Genomic DNA, 12,406 nt, shown 5'->3' with positions numbered 1-12,406 from the left:
GTATATTCCCAGAAGTATTATAGCTAGGTCCTCAGGTAGTAACATATCCAATTTTCTGAGGAACCACCAAACTGATTGCCAGCGTGTTTGTACCAGCTTGCAATACCACCAACAGTGAAAGAGTGTTCCTCTTTCTCCACATCCTTGCCAGCATCTGATGTCACCTGGGTTTTTGATTTAAGCCATTTCAACTGGTGTGAGGTGGAATCTCAGGGTTGTTTTGATTTGTATTTTCCTGATGATTAAGGATGTTGAACATTTTTTAGGTGCTTCTCAGCCATTCAGTATTCCGCAGTTAAGAATTCTTTGCTTAGCTCTGTACCCCATTTTTAATAGGGTTATTTGGTTTTCTGTAGTCCAACTTCTTGAGTTCTTTATATATATTGGACATTAGCCCCCTATTGGATTTAGGATTGGTAAAGATCTTTTCCCAATCTGTTGGTTGCCATTTTGTCTTATTGACAGTGCCCTCTTAAATCCAAATCTTACTTTTCCTGTATGTTCAGATATCCAGCCCTTTCTGTTGTGGGAGAATTGGGTTCTGATGATGCCATGTACCCTTGCTTTTTGTTGACAAGTTTCTTGTGCTTGCCTTTTGCCATCTGGTTATCTCTAATATTAGTTGGTTTTGCTGTCTTTGGCTAGAGCTTGCCCCTCCTACAGACCTGTAAACCTGTGTCAGCATTCCTGGAAAACCTGCTCTGCCCTGGCAGGATTCATGCACAGAAGGCTGCATTACAGCCCCAACTCCTGGGTACAGATGGAAACAGAAAGGACCCTGTGCCAGTTGCTCTGCCATTCCTATGCCCTGTGTGCTCCTGCCCGGACCCAGCTTGGACAGTGAACAGAGAGAAAATGGTGATCTCCCAGATCATCATTTTCAATGTTTAGTTCCCCTAATATAGTACTATCTAGACTCTAATAAATGCCAATAGTGTGAGTTAATACATTCTCCAAAGGAAGAAAAACAAACCGCATTAGTGAACCCCCTTCAAGGCATTCAGTCAAAGCCATATGTAATAACTTTGTTCATTGGTTCAGTAAGCATATTTGGCAGAGGCGAACAAAGGTGGTTGGGAACAGAAATCTAAAGATGTAGGGGCAAGGAGAAATATTTGGAGCTTGGTCCATGGAGAAAAAATTTTCCTGAAAAAGCCGTTACCAAAAAACAATTCTTTTCATTAATTCATACATTTATTAATGTTGGTCAGCATAGTTTATAATAAGCTTTGTTGTGACATTTTCATGCATCTCTATCTCATATTTTGTTCTTATTTGTGTCTCTATCCCCCTCATCCCATCTTGATAAGAATCTTCTTACTGACAGTCTATCCTGTTTATGTCACATGCACTCAATAACTCTCTTATTCCCCTCCTCCCCCTCTATTTAGATGCTCTCCGTCTTTCTTCTCTCGTCTTTCTCTCTGTTATTAATTTAAATGTATATTCTGCATATTCAAAAAACCACATAATACTTATTTTTCCTACCATGTCTTATTTTATGAACACGAGCTCTTTTCAGGAATGACTCCAAAGGTGCATCACAATACATCTTAGCATGGAGAGCTCTGAGATCAAAACACCAACTGATACAAGGAATGATAAATAAACAAAATTTTCTTTATCATGTTTAAGCAGGTAAGGTTTAAATTTGATCCTGGGTTGGGGGAGGACCCAAGTTAGTATTTCCAAAAAATACTTCTTACTAAAAATCCACAATTCACTTTTTCACATGGAAAAGAGACAAGAACATGAAAAAGCAAAGAGGCCCTCATGTTACCTAATGACAACTTTATGTTTCAAGAAGTAGGAAAGCTCTATCCATCAAAGTCAGTGTCTATAGAAAAGAAATGATGCAGACTGTTCAGTGGCTACCCACACTTTGCAGCAGACATCCTTAGCCTCTCAAATTCAGAACAGTGAATGAGGTAAGGAAAAATAACAAGAAAGCTCAGAGGACAGGAGCCCGTGAAGAATTAATGAAGCCAGAGGATGCATTTGAAAGACATAATCAAGGTGAGATTGAGGAGCAGGCCAGCATATGTTTTACTCATATTGTCAGTGCACAAAAGGAAGAGAAGCCCTTGGAACACCACTGAGATAGAAATAATATAGCAATTCACAATGGGAATAATCATCAGCTACAATACCTGGCAAATGAACCACAGCATCAAAAATAATGATTAGGAAGAAGAAGAAGAAGAAGAAGAAGAAGAAGAAGAAGAAGAAGAAGAAGAAGAAGAAGAAGAAGAAGAAGAAGAAGAAGAAGAAGAAGAAGAAGANAGAAGAAGAAGAAGAAGAAGAAGAAGAAGAAGAAGAAGAAGAAGAAGAAGAAGAAGAAGAAGAAGAAGAAGAAGAAGAAGAAGAAGAAGAAGAAGAAAGAAGAAGAAGAAGAAGAAGAAGAAAGAATGACAGCTCCAATTTCTATAAATCATGATTATATATTTCTTAATGAGTCTTACATTAATAAAAGGGAGATTACTGATTTTGAATAAATTTCAAATGACTATTTGATTATGCCACTTGTGTGGGTGTCCTCGTGGAGGTAAGAGAGGATCTCAGATCTCTGGAGCTAAAGTTACACATGGTGCTAAAAACTCAACCTGGATATCTAAATGAGCGGCAAGTACACTTAATAACTAAGCTACCTCTCTAGTCCCAAGAATATTTGTTTTAAAAGCTATTTTTTTAGCCCTATGATGGAGAAAGTGGACACTGGAAACACAACGAAATGTCAGCTCATTTGTAAGATGACTACAACTCATTTGTAAGATGACTACAGACACTATAGTGGTAAATCTGGCAACATTTAAACAATATATGCACATACCTTTTGAAGCATCAATTGCACTATTATGAATTTAGAATGACTTCTGCCAAATGGTAGCTAAAGTAGTGCATGGACCATTATTTAACATAACAAAAATGTTTGCAAAAAGGTATGGTCATTGTGGTTTGACTATAAAATGTTTATATAGGCTCAAGTATTTTAAAACTCCATTTACAACTGGTGGAGCTGTTTTGGAAGGTTCTAGAGAAATGGTTTTCAACCTTGATAATGCTATAACCCATTAATACAGTTCTTCAGGCTGTGGTGATTCACAACCATAAAATTAGTTTCTTTGGCTGCTCCATAACTGTAATTTTGCTACTGTAATGAATCATAATGTAAATTTCTGTTTTCTGATGGTCTTAGCTGACCTCTTTGAAAAAGGTTGTTCAACCCCAAGGGCATCTCGAACCACAGGTTGAAAACAGGTTGTCCTAGAGCCTTTGGGATATAGAGCCTGGATACAAGAGGTACATATATCATTAAGAATAGGCTTTGAGATTTTGTAACTGGGTCCCACTTCCTGCTCACTCTATACTTCCTAGATATAGATACTCAGCTCCTGCCAGCATGTCTCTTTAGCCAGAATGGATTCTACCCTTAAAACTGTACACCAAAATGAACTCTTCCTTCTTTAAGCTGCTTCTATGAGATATTTGGTCATAGCAACAAGGAAAGAAAACAATATAATACAAAAATGAATCAATGAGATGAATTACAGTACTCTCAAACAATTGAATACTTTTCTCACAAAAAGTGAGAAAATTATTTATATTTTAATATATATAGACTCAAAAATATAAAATTAAGAATGAATATGTTCCTTATAATTAATAGGTGAATATGCTTATGTAATCTATTTTCTTTCTGACCTTTCTGAACAAGGAATATTTGACAGGAAGATGGTCCTCAACTTAGAATTATTTACCTTATAACTTTTTGACTTTATATAGTCAATAGGAAATGATTCCATATTTAGAAGTCAGACATTTTTCTGGAGAAGGGATATGCAACATGAATCTATTTTTACAGCTCTGGGCAGCTGCAGTGAGACACAGCTCCCAGGTAGCCATAGGATCACAAGACGCTGTCGACGATGTTGCAAGCCTTTTGGGTTGGTGGGGTTTTTTGTTTTTGTTTTTGCTTTTTTAACGTTTTTTTAATTCCTGTATCCAATAAACTACATCATCTACTTAGCTCTTTTATTATACAATAAGCATTATGCTTGACAATTTTGTCCAACTATAGCCTAATAAAACTGTTCTCATCATAGTCCTATTGGAGCCCCATCTCATGTTAGTCCACACCACCACCTGCACTCCTGCTAATTAGCACCCAAACACAGCCCTGCCTCTCTCCCAAGACTTCTCTAATCAGGGACACAGGGGCCCTGCTCTAACCAGAGATACAGCTCTACCTGCTTCCCAGGAGGCCTGCTCCAACCAAGGACACACAGCTCCATCTGCTTCCTGGGAATCCTGCTCCAATCTGGGACACACAGGCCAGCTAACACAAGAGATATCCAGATGGCAAAAGGTAAGTGCAATTACATAGTCAATAGAAGCCGATGCAATATGACATGATCAGAATCCAGCTCCCTGACCACAACAAGCTGCAAATATCTTAACACACCTGAAGAGTAAGATTCTGACCTTAAATCACATCTCATGAAGATTATAGAGGTCTTTAAAGATGATATAAATAATTCCCTTAAAGAAATACAGGAAAACACAGTCAAATAGGTGAAGGAAATGAGCAAAATGATCCAAGACTTAAAAATAAAAATATAAACAATAAAGAAATCATAAATGGAGGCAACTTTGAAGATAGAAAACCTAGGAAAGGGAACAGGAATTACAGATGCAAGCATCAATAACAGAATACAAGAGATGGAAGAGGAATCCCAGGTGTAGAGGATACCATAGAAAAATTAGTACATTGGTCAAATAAAATGCCATATCAAAAAAAGTTCCTAACCTAGAACATCCAGGAAATTTGAGACATAATGAAAAGACCAAACCTAAGCCTTGATAGATACAAGAAGATTGAAATAACCCCTTGCATGCTATCATATCACCATGGACTAAGGCTGGACTTCAACAACAACAGAAACAACAGAAAGTCCACATACTCATGGAAACTGAACAATTCTCTACTCAACGATAACTTGGAAGAAATAAAGAAAGAAATTAAAGACTTTCAAGAATTCAGGATAACTGAAGGCACAGCATGCCCAAACATATGGGACACAGTGAAAGCCGTGTTGAGAGGAAAATTCATAGCACCAAGTGCCATCATAAAGAAACTGGGGAGATCTCATACTAGAAATTTAACAGCACACCTGAAAACTCTAGAACAAAAAGAAGCAAACACACCGAAGAGCAAATAGATGGCAGAAAATAGCCAAACTCAAAGCTGAAATCAACTGATTAGAAACTAAGAGAACAATACAGAGAATCAACAAAACCAAGAACTGGTTCTTTGCAAAAATCAACAAGATAGAGAAACCCTTAGCCAAAATAAATAAAAGGCATAGAGACAGTATCCAAATTAACAAAATCAGAAAGAAAAAGGGACATATAATGACAGAAATTGAGGAAATTGAAAAATAAAAATCATCAGGTCTTATTTCAAAAACCTATACTTAACAAAACTGGAAAATCTAAACAAAATGGATGATTTTCTAGACAGACACAACATACCAAAGTTAAATTAATACCAGGTAAACTATTTAATCATGTCCCATTACCCCTAAGGAAATAGAAGCAGTCATTAAAAACTTCTCAACCAAAAAAAAGTCCAGGGCCAGATGGTTTTAGTGCAGAATTCTACCAGACTTTCAAAGAAGAGCTAATACTAATACTCGTCAAGCTATTTCACAAAAGAGAAAGAGAAAGAACACACTCTAATAAATTTTATGAGGACACAGTTACCCTGCTACCTAAACCACACAAAACCCAACAAAGAGAATTTCAAAACAATTTTGCTTAGGAACATCAATGCAAAAATATTCAATAAAATTCTTGCAAAGTAAATCCAAGAACACATGAAAAATATTATTCATCAAGATCAAGTAGGCTTCATTCCAGGGATGCAGGGATGGTTCAATATATCAAACTCCATCAGTATAATCCACTCTATAAACAAACTCAAAGAAAAAAAAACCACATGATCATCTCATTAGAGGCTGAAAAACTCCAATACTCCTTCATGTTAAAAGTCTTAGAGAGACCAGGAAGTCAAGGTACATACCTAAACATAATAATAGCAATTTATAGCAAGCCAATAGCCAACATCAAAGTAAATGAGGAGAACATTGAAGCAATCACTCTAAAATCAGGGACAAGACAAGGCTGCCTAATTTCTCCCTATCTATGCAATATAGTACTTGAAGTTCTACCTAGAACAATAAGACAACAAAAGGAGGTCAAAAGGATAAAAAATAGAAAAGAAGAAGACAAGGTATTTCTATTCAAGAATGATATGATACAAGCAACCCCAAAAATTCTACCAAAGAACTCTTACAGCTGATAAACAACTTCAGCAAAGTGGCTGGATATAAAATTGACTCAAAGAAATCAATAGTTTTCTTTTATGCAAATGATAAATGGGCTGAAAAAGAAATTATGGAAACACCCTTCACAATAGCCACAAATAATATAAAATATTTTAGTGTGACTCTACCAATCAAGTGAAAGACCTGTATGACGAGAACTTCAAGTCCCTGAAGAGAGAAATTGAAGAAGGCATCAGAAGATGGAAAGATCTCTCATGCTCATGGGTAGGTTGGATTAAGATAGTGAAGAGGGCCATCTTACCCAAAGTGATCTACAGGTGCAATTCAATCCCCATCAAAATTCCAACATAATTTTTCCAGACCTTGACAGAGCAATTCTCAACTTCATATGAAAAAACATAAAACCCAGGATTGCCAAAACAATATAAATAGTAAAAGAACTTCAGGAGGAATTACCATCCTTGACCTCAAGCCATACTACAGAGCAATAGTTATTTAAAAAAAAAAACAAAACAAAACAAAACAAAAACACTGCTCAGGTGATTATTCTGAACCATCCAGGCCAAATTAGTGCTAGCTATGCTCCTGTTCTGGATTGTCACACAGCACATAGCATGCAAGTTTGCTGAGCTTAAAGAAAAGATCGATCATCGTTCTGGTAAGAAGCTGAAAGATGGCCCCAAATTCCTGAAGTCTGGTGATGCTGCCATTGTTGATATGGTCCCTGGCAAGCCCATGTATGTTGAGAGCTTCTCTGACTATCCTCCACTTGGTCGTTTTGCTGTTCGTGACATGAGGCAGACAGTTGCTGTGGGTGTCATCAAAGCTGTGGACAAGAAGGCTACTGGAGCTGGCAAAGTCACCAAGTCTGCTCAGAAAGCTCAGAAGGCTAAATGAATATTATCCCTAACACCTGCCACCCCAGTCTTAATCAGTGGTGGAAGAACGGTCTCAGAACTGTTTGTCTCAATTGGCCATTTAAGTTTAATAGTAAAAGACTGGTTAATGATTACAATGCATCGTAAAACCTTCAGAAAGAAATAATGTTTTGTGGACCATTTTTTTTTTGTGTGTGTGTGTGTGTGTGTGGCAGTTTTAAGTTATTAGTTTTCAAAATCAGTACTTTTTAATGGAAACAACTTGACCAAAAATCTGTCACAGAATTTTGAGACCATTAAAACAAGTTTAATGAGAAAACAAACAAACAAAAAAAAAAAAAAAAAACAAAAAAACAACCCACATAGTATTAGTACAGAAACAAATAGGTTGATCAATGGAATAAAATCAAAGACCCAGAAATAAACCCACACAACTGTGGACACTTGAGCTTTGATGAAGCCAAAACAATACAGTGGAAAAACAAAAGCATTTTCAACAACCGGTGCTGGTCTAACTGTTGGTCTGCATGTAGAAGAATGCAAATTGAACCATATTTATCACCTTGTACAAAGCTCAAGTCCAAGTGGATCAAGGACCTCAGCATAAAAATGGATACACTGAATCTAATAGGGAGGGGGGGGGAAAGTAGCACAGGAATGAATGAATTGGCACAGGAGAAAATTTCCTGAACAGAACAACAATGGCTCAGGTTCAAATATCAACAATTGATAAATAGGATCTCTTGACACTGAAAAGCTTCTGCAAGGCAAAGTACACTGTCAATAGGACAAAATATCAGCCTATAGATTGGGGAAAGATCCTCATTAACCTTATATCCAACAGAAAGTTAATAGCCAAAATATATAAAGAACTTAAGAACTTAAGAAGTGAGGCTCCAAAAAATAAATTACCCAATTAAAAATTGGAATTAGGGAGGCTCCCAGGACTCAATGAGGGTATCCTTAGCCAAAATGTCCAACAGTGAGGAAATGGAACCTGAAGAGACCACCCCCTGTAGTCAGACAGGACTCCCATTGGAGCTACTGTGACACCAACCAACCTGCAAAATTTTTGACCCCAAATTGTTCCTGTCTAAAAGAAATGCAGGGACAAAAATGGAGCAGAGACTGGAGGAATTGTGGATCAGTGACAGGCCCAACTTGGGATCTATCCCACAGAAGAGCATCAATCTTGACACTATTACTGTCAGCATTACTGATGCTATGTTGTGCTTGTAGACAGGAGCCTATATGGCTGTCCCCTCAGAGGCTCTACCCAGCAGCTGACTGAGACAGATGTAGATACGCACAGCCAAGCATTGGATAGAGGTTGGGAATCCCTATGGAAGAGTTAGAGAAAGGATTGAAGGAACTGAAAGATGGCAGCCACACAAGAAGACTAACAGTGTCAACTAACTTACAACCCTGGGAGCTCCCAGAGATTCGGCCACAGACCAAAGAGCAAAAAGGGGCTGGTCTGAGGCCCCCAGGACACATGAAACAGAGGGCTGGCTGCCTTGTCTGAACCATGTGGGAGATGTGCCTAATACTGTAGAGACTTCATGCCCCAAAGTTGGGGGACACCACAGGGGGCTACCTCTGAGGTGAAGGGGATGGCAGGAAGAACTCTGAGAGGAGGATCAAGAGGGGTCAGCATTTGATATGTAAATAAATAAAATAATTAATTAATAAAAAGTTATTTTGAGCATAGTTAAGCTAAGGGAAAGTGATTAGATACATAACTCAATGGTAGAATGCATGTGCAAGACACTGGTCCAATTTCCAGTACCTACACACACACACACACACACAAATGTGTACACGTGCACTCGCGCATATGCTCACACACAAATACATAAGCAATTATTTTTATAAGATAGGCTAAGCTATGATGTTTGGTAGGCTATGTTCACTGCATTAAATGCCCTTTTGATTACAATGTTTTAATTTTAACCATAAATTTATCAGGCTATATCCACGCTATAAATGTAGATACATTCTATGTAAGATATCTATTGAAGAGTACTATCAAAAAACTCTCACCTGTAAAGAGAATTGTGTTATTAGGTTAGAAGATTTTTAATGAGATGGTTTTCATATAATTTGAATTTTGTTGATGCATTTTCCTTGATCAATAATTAAATATTCTAAGGTAGAAACATTATCAGTCAGGCTGATACCTGTGTGCTTCCAGCTATAGTAGGATAACCAGCAAAAGATTAGTTCTCCTATTGAAAATACTTTCAGAACTGGATTAAGTATAGAAGGCAACTATTTCTAGAATACAGACAATTGTTGTCCCTGAGGGCACGCAAACTCACCAGATTAAATTCTAAGATGTCTTATTCTCTTAAATAAAAGAATGAAATAAAGAAAACAAGAAAAGAAAAAAAGTATATATTCATGATAGAGAGAGGTAGTCCAAACAGAACAGGATGATAGTCATTTCAAGCAAGGAGGAAATAATCAAAGTATGGGCCTATATACCTGATTTGCCCAAAATCTAGAAGATAAGGCCCTATACAAAAAAAAAAAAAAAAAAAAGAGTTATTCTGTGAAAATATCCAGAAGCCCAGTTGTGGTTCATATGCAAGTTGGTGACGACTAAGATCTTGGTTATAAAATTTCAGGGTGAGATCCTGTGTGACCTACCAGATGAAGGATGTCATGGAATTAAGATAACATGAACAGTGGAGACCATGTAGAACTGGAAGTAGAATGCTTCAGGACTCCAAGCACATAAGAACATAAGAATAGGAGGTCTCATTAATAAACACCTCATTACCATCCCTGCCATCCATAAGAGTCACAGGAATTTAGGTGCCTATGTACATGTACAGGACATGCCCCAAAGGTAATACCAGGAACCATCTGACCTTTGTTGATACTGTTGAATATGACCAAGGTGAACCAGGCTTGGGAAGCACCTTAGATTTTCTAAAGATTTACATTACCAAAGCAAAATATGAAGCTTAAGTACATTCAAGTTAATCACTGAACGATATGCTAAGATAAACACTCAACACTCTTTAGAAGGATATCACAGATTCCAGAGGCATTACATCCAACTATCCAAACTGTATAGTATTCATTTAAATATCACTTACAACAGGAAAATATGGCATATTGATAAGGAAACAAAGCATAAAATAAAAATAAAGCTCCAATTCATCAAACATATATCTTAAAGTAGCTAATATATAGGTATATTAATAATATAGATAGATAGTCTTTAAAATAGTTAAGAAAAATGTGCTCAATTTAACTGAAGCATAAGGTTAGTCTAAGAAAAAAAGGACAAAAAGAAAATTCAGAACTAAAAAAACAAAGGAAATAACAATTTTAGTGGAATGAGATCACTTGTTGAAGATGGTAAGGGAAAATAGACATAATCCAAAAATGATCCACAGACATTTTTCTTCAGTCTAGGAAACAAAGAGGAAAGAAAATTTAAATGAAAAAAGTCTTAAAATTTGGTAATATAGTTGCGATGTAGTAATGTACTCATGTTTGTAGTCTTAGGCCATTCAAAGACATCCTCGGATACATAGGGGGAATGTTTTATGACAGAAATTTATGTATTCAAATTTTAAAGGAAGGGAATAGAATAGGATAATATCAAACCATTTTAATATAAGTATAACTAAATTCCTAGCAGAAAAAAAAGAATAAATACAAGCTAGACTGAATATATGAAGGAGCAATGCCTAGTAATTTCTACAAATAACCAAAATAATCCAAATAGTTTAGTAAACTTCTTGGAGTAAATATGAAGAGACACAGGCACAGGGACACAGTAAGTAGAGGCAGAAGACAATAGATGAAATATGAGGCACATCCAGTGAGGAGCTGTGCTGTGACCAGGAGAACAAGGGTTGCCATGGGTTCTCAGAAACAATAAGATAAAGTGACATCATTAAATTACTGAAAGGAAAAACAAACACAAAACTTATTAACCAATAGCTCTCTGCCCAACAATAATACCCTTCAAAATCAAGAAAGAACTAAACGAACATTATGATAAACAAGAGCCAAGTAGTTGTTGTAGACTTATCCAGAAAAAATGGGATACAATATAGAAAGTTAGATTTATACTAAAGAATAAATAGGACTGGGGATGTTGCATAAATTGTTAAGTATAAATGAGTATGTTTACGTTTTGTTTAAATGATTACTATTTAAAGAAAAAGAATAATAATATTGTAACCTTGGTAAATAACACTGGCACAAAAATAATGTCCAATAACCTCTAATAGATACTAATATATACTCAACCAACAAATACAGAAAATAAATAAACAGCAAAGAAGAAAATAATTGGCCTAAAAGTATGAAAAAAAAAGCAGAATTTGTAATCAAAGAGACTTGGGTTCAGGTCCTTGTTATTAACAAGTGAGATTCCCAGGGGCTGTAACCCAGGTAAAGATGCATTCAGTCTGCACAGGACAGTGTCAGTTCATGGCTATTGTCTCAGTGTAAATCTCAAAGGTCCTTCGACCCACTCTTGAAAAAACAAAAGATGATGAGTTGCTCTCTAGATATAAGGTCTCAAAGTATAAAGGCACGATCAGTAGTCTTCATTTGAGAGATGACTTTTGAAGTTTGTGTTTATATGATAAATGGAATTGTTAGACAAAAAGAAAAGATGAGGCTAAAGGGTAAAATGAGTTCTTTGGTTTAGAGAAAATATGATATATTAATTTGTAAATTATAGTAAAAGTTGGCACTATAAGATATTTTTAAATAAAAACTATTTTCAGACTTCCATATGTGATAAGAATTGGAAGTCTAAACAATCAGAAACCAAACAAATAAGACAGAGAACTGAGATGTCTCTCTCTTGCCTCAATTTTGTTTGTCTTAAAAGACACGGTGGATAACATGAGTTGTGCAACACACCCTAATTTACATACATGGTGAATATAAATGGAAAAGATAATCTAAATGAATCTAATGGTCAATTAGATGAGACATAATTTTGTTTGACTTGCACAAAAATGTCAATGATCCATACACTTTGCAGGCAGAAAATTTCAAGGAAATGAAAAAAAAAAAAAAAAACAGTCAAGATATCCATTTTGTTGGATGCTCACAGCCAGCTACTGGATGGAACACAGGGTCCCCAATGGAGGAACTAGAGAAAGTACCCAAGTACCTGAAGGGGGCTGCAACCCTGTAGGT

The 12,406-nt window shown here is 36.3% G+C and overlaps 1 protein-coding gene and 1 pseudogene across 4 annotated transcripts in view; one reads left to right on the top strand and one right to left on the bottom strand.

Annotated features, from left to right (window-relative positions):
- The window catches only part of Pde4d (phosphodiesterase 4D), a 1,422,283-nt gene that overhangs the window by 1,308,729 nt on the left and 101,148 nt on the right, over positions 1-12,406 (bottom strand). The gene's annotated exons all lie outside the window — the stretch shown is intronic.
- Positions 6,883-7,382, top strand: LOC110328973 (annotated as a pseudogene). The gene has a single exon (XR_002380898.2). The product of XR_002380898.2 is annotated as an elongation factor 1-alpha 1 pseudogene (transcript).

This window comes from Mus pahari, chromosome 11 (genome assembly GCF_900095145.1).
Source record: "Mus pahari chromosome 11, PAHARI_EIJ_v1.1, whole genome shotgun sequence".
In the NCBI taxonomy this organism is placed as follows: Eukaryota; Metazoa; Chordata; class Mammalia; order Rodentia; family Muridae; genus Mus; species Mus pahari.
Note: the sequence above shows the minus strand (reverse complement) of the source record. Positions and strands in the feature narration are given on the sequence as shown.